Source organism: Crocodylus porosus, unplaced genomic scaffold, assembly GCF_001723895.1.
Source record: "Crocodylus porosus isolate Cpor-Errol unplaced genomic scaffold, CroPor_comp1, whole genome shotgun sequence".
Lineage (NCBI taxonomy): Eukaryota > Metazoa > Chordata > Crocodylia > Crocodylidae > Crocodylus > Crocodylus porosus.
The window spans coordinates 88,199,285-88,206,221 of NW_017728918.1; positions in this window are offsets into that span (position 1 = coordinate 88,199,285).

A 6,937-nucleotide genomic window follows, 5' to 3' on the forward strand; every position below is an offset into this window, starting at 1 on the left:
GTCAGCCTGGATCACCCGCCTATCTTCTGGCGTGGATGCTTTGCCCCAAAGTTTGGTGTCATCGGCGAACTTGGCCAGTCCACTCCCAAGGTGAGCCTTGGGAGAGGGGCTGAGAGTCTGTGGGCCTATTGAGGAGCCAAGTGAGTCCTGAGAGAGGGGCTGAGTGTTTGGGAGACCTAGTGAAGGGTTTGGGTGAACCCAGTGTATGGGATAGAGTATGGAAGGCCTAGTGAGGGGTCCAGATGAGCCAAGAGAAGAAAAGAGGCTGCATTAGGGAAGATCTGTACACGGCTCTGGGTGAGCCCATAGAGGAGTGATCTATGGAGGGGCCCAGAGTGGACCCACAGAAATGAGAGTGCTGACATCTGGAGGATACCCTGGGAACTTCAACTGGCCTAAGCAGGGCCAGGGCCAGGGCCCAGGAGTGGCCAAAGGGTGAAATAGAGTATGGCAGAGACTGCCGAAGCTGGCAGAGCCTGGCCTGAAGCAGGGCCAAGGCCTAGGAGAGACCAAAGATCCTTGTGTGTCCACAGCCAAGAAGAAGGGGTCAAGTGGTATGCAGCCACTTGTTGATGGCTGCTGCTAAGCCATCAAAAGAGGAAGAATCAAGGAAAGATTCCAAGAGTGAGATGGAGGCCAGAAATGGACTCTATTCAGAGATAGAAGATTCAGATGGGAGATGGATCCGGGGCCAGGGGGCCCCGTGGTTAGCAGCCCAGGAGGGATGTAGGACATCTAGGGGGAGCCCAGAGAGGGACGAGTAAAATCAGGTGCACCTGAAGACTGATTCTGGATAATACCTGAAACTGCATGCTACTGGGGCTGGTTAGAATGGTAGTGCTGCCTGTGGCAAGGCAGCCTCCATGAAATGCCATGCATTCACTCCAGTGAAAGGCAAGGATAGGGCACCAGAAAGCCTCAGCTCCCATTACCTTGTGGGTTACCCCATGGAGGAGGAAGGCTAGAAGAACATAGCCTGACAGAAAAGCACTTGGCAAGGAGACTAGGACCATGCAGGTCCTGTGGCCCAGTGAGGGACCAGGGAAGACCAGGACCACATGGGTCTAGTGACCCAGTGAGGGGGCCAGGTAATGGAGTGCAGGACCAAGCAGGTTGAGCACCTGGATAGTGAGGCCCAGCAAGGAGCCTGAGGTATATAATGAGGCCCAGTGAGGTTGGTGGGACCAGAGGGGTCCAGCGGCCCAGTAAAGGGCCTGGAATAGAGTGCAGGACCAGACAGGTCTGAAGGCCCAGAGAGCAGCTGGGAAAGTGGAGATCTAAAAGGATCCAGGATGAAGGACCAAAAGGGGCTGGCACCCCAGAGAGGAGCCAGGAGGGAGACTGAGGGGTCTGGTAGCCCAAGGAGTGGTTGTATGAGACCAAGGGCTCTGAGGGCTCAGAGGGGGGCTGGAGGAGAGACTGAAGGGTCTGGCATCTCAGGAATGGGCTGTACAGAGAGACTGAGAGATCTGCAGGCACTGACTGGGGCTGAGAGAGCCAGACAGGTCAGAAGGCCCAGAGAGGGGCTGCATCAGCAATTGGTAGAACATCTGTAAAGATGCCATCTGCAAGGCATGAGGCATGATGTAGGGAAGGTTTGGAGTCATACAATTGGGCCGTAAGGCCAGGACCACAATCTGGGTGCTTATTATAATAAGACCAGGACGGCCTCCTGCACTCTGTGTAACAACTAACATCAAGGCATGGTGGGCAAGAGCTGAGCAGGCTGCCCATAGAGCAGGGATCTCAGAAAAAATTTGGGGGTACCCTGTGACAATGGGCTTAGTGCAGTAGGCATTCTGAGAGCATGCCTACCAAAACAAGAAGATTGGACTCCCTACAGTGGTACTCACAGGTTTCTTTCAAACTACGAGAGATTGGGAAGACAGTTGTAATATCCCTCCACCTCTCTTATACAACAGCATAGCAGTAGAGTAGGCATCCAGGAAGGGCGAGATTTGGATTACAGCTCATCCTGAGGAGGTGCAAACACACATGTCCCACCTTGCAGGACACTGCCTTAGCCACCTGCCTATAGTCTAGCCTGGATGGGGGCATGCTCCACCCTTTCTGCTGAAGCTGAACACATGGAGGAAATAATTCAAGATTTATTGGGCCAGGAGAGGGAACATGACTGTAAACTAGAAATTTAAGCACTCCCCTGGGAGGGTGGAGAGCCAGTTTATGTTCCCCATTGTGGTTACAAATAGATGTCACATTTCATAGAATCACAGGAAGAAGGACTGGAAGGACCAGAAGGAACCTGTAAGATCATCAAGTCCAGTCCCCTGCCATGGGCAGGAGGTAACTGGGCTCAAACAAGCTCATCAAAGTATTTGTCCAGCCTTCTCTTAAAGAGTGCCAGAGATGGAGATGAAGTGTGTTCCAGATTCTAATTACCTGTATGGAAAAGAAGATTTTCCTTATGTCTAGTTGAAACTTTTCCTTGACTAGCTTATGTCCATTTTTCCATGTCTTCCAAGGGTGGGGGGGGCCTTTCTGAAAAGTTGTTCTCCTAGATCCTGGTGTTCTCCCTTAACATATTTGTAGGTGGCTATCAATTCACCTCTCAGCCTTCTTTTGCTCAAGCTGAACAAACCCAGATCCCGATGTCTCTCGTAGTTTCATAGTTTCTAGGGTCAGAAGGGACCTGCACAGATCATCAAGTCCAACCCCCTGCCCTGGGCAGGAATCATAATACCCCAGCCAGATATCTATCCAACCTCCTCTTGAAGACCCCCAAGGTAGGGGAGAGCGCCTCCCTTGGGAGTCCCTTCCAGAGCCTGGCAGCCCTAACCGTAAAGTAATGTCTCCTGATATCAAGCCTGAACCTGCTCTCAATCAATTTGTGGCTGTTATTCCTTGTTATCCCAGGTGGTGCCTGGGGGAACAGAGCCTCACCTATTTTTCGCTGGTCCCCCCTGGTGAGTTTATCATCAGATCCCCTCTCAGTCTTCTCTTGTGGAGGCTGAATGGATTCAGGCCCTTAGGCTATCTTCGTAGGGCTTGGCCTGCTGCCCCCTTGACCATGCCAGTGGCCCTCCTCTGAACCCTCTCAAGGTTAACCACAACCCTCTTGAAGTGCAGCAGCCAGAACTCCAGCTGTGGCCTGACCAATGCTGCACAGAGGGGAAGGATCACCTGCCTGGACCTGCTTATGATGCATCTGTAGATGCATGACAAAGCATGGTTAGCCTTACTGACTGCTTCCTCACATTGGCGGCTCATGTCCATCCTGGAGTCAACAGTAACTCCAAGATCCCTTTCAGCCACTGTGTTGCTGAGAAGGGAGTTCCCCAGCCTATAGGTATGTTGCAGGTTCCTTTTCCCTAGATGCAGCACCTTGCACTTGTCTGCATTGAATTCCATTCTATTCTCATCCACCCACCTCTGTAACCTGTCTAGATCTAGTCGGATTCTTTCCCTCCCTTTCTGTGTGCCCACTTCTCCCCACATCTTTGTGTCATCAGCAAATTTGTACAGCGTGGTTTCCACGCCCACCTCCAAGTCGCTCATAAAGATGTTGAATAGCACAGGCCCGAGGACCAAGCCCTGGGGAACTCCACTGCCCACATCCCTCCAGGTTGAAAACAACCCATCCACCACCACTCTCTGGGTGCGACCACTGAGCCAATTTGCCACCCATCTGACTGCATAGGCATCAATGCCGCAGTTCCGTAGTTTTTTTTATGAGAATGGGGTAAGAAACAGTGTCAAAGGCCTTCTTGAAGTCCAGGTAGTCAATATCCACCTCAACACCTACATCCAAGGACTTTGTGACCTGGTCATAAAAGGAAACAAGATTAGTGAGGCAGGATCTGCCCACAATGAACCCATGTTGGTTGCCACTGAGCATTGCCTCCCATGCTGGGCCCCCACAGATGTGCATCTTGATAATTTTCTCAAAAGTCTTCCCAAGGACTGAGGAGAGACTAGCTGGCCTATAGTTACCCAGGTCCTCCTTTCTCCCCTTCTTGTAAATGGGGACCACATTGGCCTGTTTCCAGTCCTCTGGAACCTGACCAGAGCATCATGAGCACTCAAACACCCATGCCAGGGGCCCTGCTATGACCTCCGCCAATTCCCTCAGTACCCTCAGATGAAGAGCATCCGGACCTGCTGATTTGAACAAGTCCAGCTCCTCCAGAAGTTCCCTAGCTAAATTGTCCCTGACTCTAAGCATGGCATCGTGTCCCCTGAGCCTGTTTGTAATCCTAGTGGGGGAGTTGTCCCAGTCCCTGCTCAGAAATATGGAGACAAAGAACTCGTTGAAGAGATTAGCTTTTCCCTTTGCTGCAATCACCAGATTGCCAAGCCTGTCCTTTAGGGGCCCCACGTTAGCTAGTGCCTTCTTCTTACTCCCTACGTGTTTGAAAAATGGACTTTGGGTTATCCTTAATTCCAGTTGCCAGCCCTACTTCCATCTCTGCCTTGGCCTTCCTAACTGCCTCCCTGTAATCACAAGCAACTGAAGTGTAATCCTCCTTGATGATAGCCCCTTGCTTCCACTGATTGTATGCCACCTTTTTTGCCCTCAGGCCCTCCTGGATGCCTTTACTGAGCCAAGGGGGCTTTTTAGCACTCTTGCCCCCTTTGGTTCATGTTGGGATTGACTCCCTCTGAGCTTGGAGGATCGTCTCCTTAAGGAACCGCCTCCTTAAGGATCGTCTCCTCATAGGGCCTGTTCCCCAGGCCCTTGATCATGTGGGTGGCCCTTCTCTGCATCCTTTCGAGCTTGTCCACATTGTTCTTGAAGTGCAGTGCCCAGAATTGGACACTGTTCTCTAGCTGTGGCCTCACCAACACTGTATAGAAGAGGAGGAGCACACTTAAAGAGGTAAAGTCCCTCTCTGTTTGTCCTAGGAAAGAAATATCCTAGATTGGGATGTATACACATTACCCTTCGAAATCAGGGTTAGTAAATGGTTGAATGCACTGCTGCTTTTCTGCCATTGATTCTGTGGTGCAATTCTGGAATAACTGTTCAGATGCACTTTGCAATGTTTGGGGCTGTGCATCACCCCCTCCCCCTCCGCTCTGCGTTTGCCCGCCGCGGGTACCCTGCTCCACATTCAGCCATTGGGGCACACTAGTCCAAAAAGGCTGAGACCCCCTGGACCAGAGCCTGGAAAGGGAATAGCTGAGCTACTCTGGTGCATTCAGGTCTGCATGGACAGGAGAGAGAACAGCTCAGCTATCTTTGAGGTACCAGGGCTCTATGGACTGACTGGTCCTCCTTAACCCAGTGGTTTTCAAACTTTCTAAAGTCATGGGACTCTCTCTATCACTTCGTCTGCCTTGGAACCCCTATGCCTTAAGAGTGATGCAGAGCCAAAAGACCTGGCCTGGCAATAGCAGTGCACCATTGTCCAACCTATTCCACCATTGCTCCCAGTCTTTTTGCAGAACTGCTAATAACCCAGCATGGAGCCCCAGGGTTCCTTGAAAATGTTTGAAAATCACCATCTTAACCCTTTGGAGTGGGCAAGGGTCTTTTTGCTTTGTGGCCTATGCCCTTAGTAATACCTTTATTGAAGAGGAGCCACCAGCTTTGTTGCTTGGATCTTGGGCTTTGGTCCTTTCCCCCTTTAAATAGGTAAAGTCTCTCTCTCAGGAACTGCACTGGAAGGTAGGTCTCTCTTCTTGAGAGAAGGCTGCCAATAATCATTGAGGGTTGAAGAACTGAAAGATCAGGTACTTAGAGCTGGAAGGAGCCAGGGCTCCCCCCACTTGAGAAGCTGAAACAAGGCTAGTTCAGGGGATACTCAGAGAGACCTGATGAAGCCAGGAGCCCTGAGCAAGCAGAGGGAAAGCACAATAGCCTCCAAGTTTTTAAAACATGGAACAAGCCTTGCTCAGTTCCTTTAAAAAAAATTAATTACTGTAAAAAAAGACATTGGTGCCTTCTTCAATAGAAGGTTTCAGCTCGGGTATCAAATGGCCCAAAATATCTGCCTACAGGTACAGGGGAGTAGGTGTCTGATGGGTCTCATTTAAGACTGCCCTCTGTCCTCAGCATTTCTCCATTGGCTGTCTCTAGGTAGTGCAAGCTGAGTGTCCTGACTTTAGGCACTTCCCCATTCATCATTTTGCCCATTTTGAATCCTACTTTTAGCTACCTAACTCTCTCCAGGTATTGTATACAGTCCTTGTGCAACTTTAAACTTTAATAACTTGGGATGTACACATGATAGAAGCAAACTGTGAATGCTGTTTGAAAGCATAATTCATTAAGTTTTAACACAATGCAGCTCAAATTTCTAGACTTCAATGTAACTGCCATCTTTTGTGATACATCATTGAATCTGATTTTCCAACTCGTAGAAAATATTGTCCAGTTGCTGCTGAGTGATTTCATGAATTGCATTTGTTATCCTTATTCTATGCATCATTTACACTATGCTAAAAAAATAATGAATTATGCTTTCAATCACCATTGACAGTTTGCTTGTATCATGTGTACAGGCAGTCCTCAGACTTATGACGCAATTGGTTCCTGAAAACCATGTCTTAAGTCAAAACGTCATAATTCAGAATCAATTTTCTCATAAGAAACAATGTTATAAATTGTGCAGGAGGGGATCGGTTCCTGAACCAAAGCCCGATACTCTATTTTCACCAAAAATACCCCAGAATGTTGTACTCGAGCAGTGATAGATGAATAATATAGCTACATTAATGTATTTATATTGTAAATAACAATCATATTGATTTGGAAGAACTTCTTTGAGGTGACTTCACTGGACTTTTTGAAGGGTTCTTGGCTGGAGTCTTCTCAGGAGTCTTGGCTGCAGGTTTTACCGGAGTCTTGTCTGCTTTCTTAAAGTGTCCAAGAAAGTTTGGACAGATGTTCTCTAGAGAGATTAGCAATGCAGCGAACTTGTTCACTGGTGCGGCGTGGCGTGGCGTGGCGTGGCATCGGATCAAGCATTGTAAA